At 48.8% G+C, this 1,307-nt stretch overlaps 1 non-coding gene across 1 annotated transcript; it reads right to left on the minus strand.

Annotated features, from left to right (window-relative positions):
* Positions 1-432: 432 nt before the first annotated feature.
* Positions 433-535, minus strand: LOC126496558 (U6 spliceosomal RNA). The gene has a single exon (XR_007590381.1). It is a non-coding gene; the product is annotated as a U6 spliceosomal RNA (small nuclear RNA).
* Between the last annotated feature and the right edge of the window lie 772 nt (positions 536-1,307).

Genomic DNA, 1,307 nt, shown 5'->3' on the forward strand with positions numbered 1-1,307 from the left:
AGAACACTTTGGCAGAATTAAGAGTCAGGAGAGTGAATTCCTGCAGGGAAGTCTGGGTAGTAAGATTTTTATTTTTAAATTCATACTAGGAGAAATGAATAGATCTTTGAGGTGGAGAGCAATAAACTTTGGCAGATGAATCCAACCATGCAATCACTACCAGAATTGAGATCTAGACCCTTCCTATACTGCCCAAAGCCCCGCCTCTTTGTGCCCCTTTGAGCTACTTGCTCAGAAGGAACCACAGTTCTGATCTTTGCCTAATGGATTGTTTTTGTGTTATCTTTTTACTCTATTTCTTGACAGGGTCCCACTGTGTAGCCCTGGCCGGTCTGGAACTCACAATGTGGACCAGAGTGGCCTCAAATTCACAGGAATCACCTGTTTCTACCTCCCAAGTGGAGTTAAAGGCATGCACACCACACCCAGCCCAAATCTTCAGCGTTATAAATTTACAGGTCTTCCTGGCACAGGGGACACACTAATCATCTCTGTATCATCCCAGTTTTAGTAGATGAGCTGTCAGAGTGAGCACTCCATTTTTTAAGAATCTTGCTACTCAGTCAGGCTGGCCTTGAACTTGCAACCCTCTTGCCTCTGCTTCCTGACTGCTGAGATTATGGGTGTTTGCTACCATACCTAATCAGTTTTGCCTCTCCTTAGCCTTCATATACATGGACTCAGGCTGAACGTTCTCTTTTTGTGCCAGGCTTCATCCTTTTACATGGGGAGGGGCTGAGCCTGCAAACCATGGATGGTTTTAGCAGCTCTGGAAACAGAGGGGAAATTGAGGCAAAGGGGGGTAGATTCAGAAAAGGCAGGAAGAGAGGGAGAACAGAAAGTGTCCCTGTGACCAGAGTGAGGAGCACAGGACTACCTCGGGCATTCCTCAGAAAGTGTTTGTGGCTTCCCTGAGATGATCGGAGAGAATTCTGAAGTAGTTCAAGTACAGGAGAAAATGGAGGCATCTCAGAGTGAGGATGGGGTGGGGGTGGGGGCAGAGCTTCAGCATTGGTCCAGGCATGGGCTTCACCGTGGACATGGTGAGGAGCCTTCCCAGAGCTGACCGCAGAAGGTCTGGAGAAGAAACATAGGTGGCCACAGAAGATGGCATAGCATGGAGTCCGGGAAGGGCTTGGAGGGCCTTCTCATTATCCAGCTGGCTGATTCGCTCACCACTAATTCACAGTGTTTGTCCGTCCACAGCTGCCACTCATCCACTCGCTAATGCTGGGACTTGGGTTAACTCCCCACTACAAATCAGCTCTGGCTAAAGCGTGTGCGGGCATTGAGGGTGAGGTCCAGGG

This window comes from Alexandromys fortis, unplaced genomic scaffold, assembly GCF_014885135.2.
Source record: "Alexandromys fortis isolate MF-2015 unplaced genomic scaffold, M_Fortis_MF-2015_v1.1 scaffold_8372, whole genome shotgun sequence".
Classification (NCBI taxonomy): domain Eukaryota; kingdom Metazoa; phylum Chordata; class Mammalia; order Rodentia; family Cricetidae; genus Alexandromys; species Alexandromys fortis.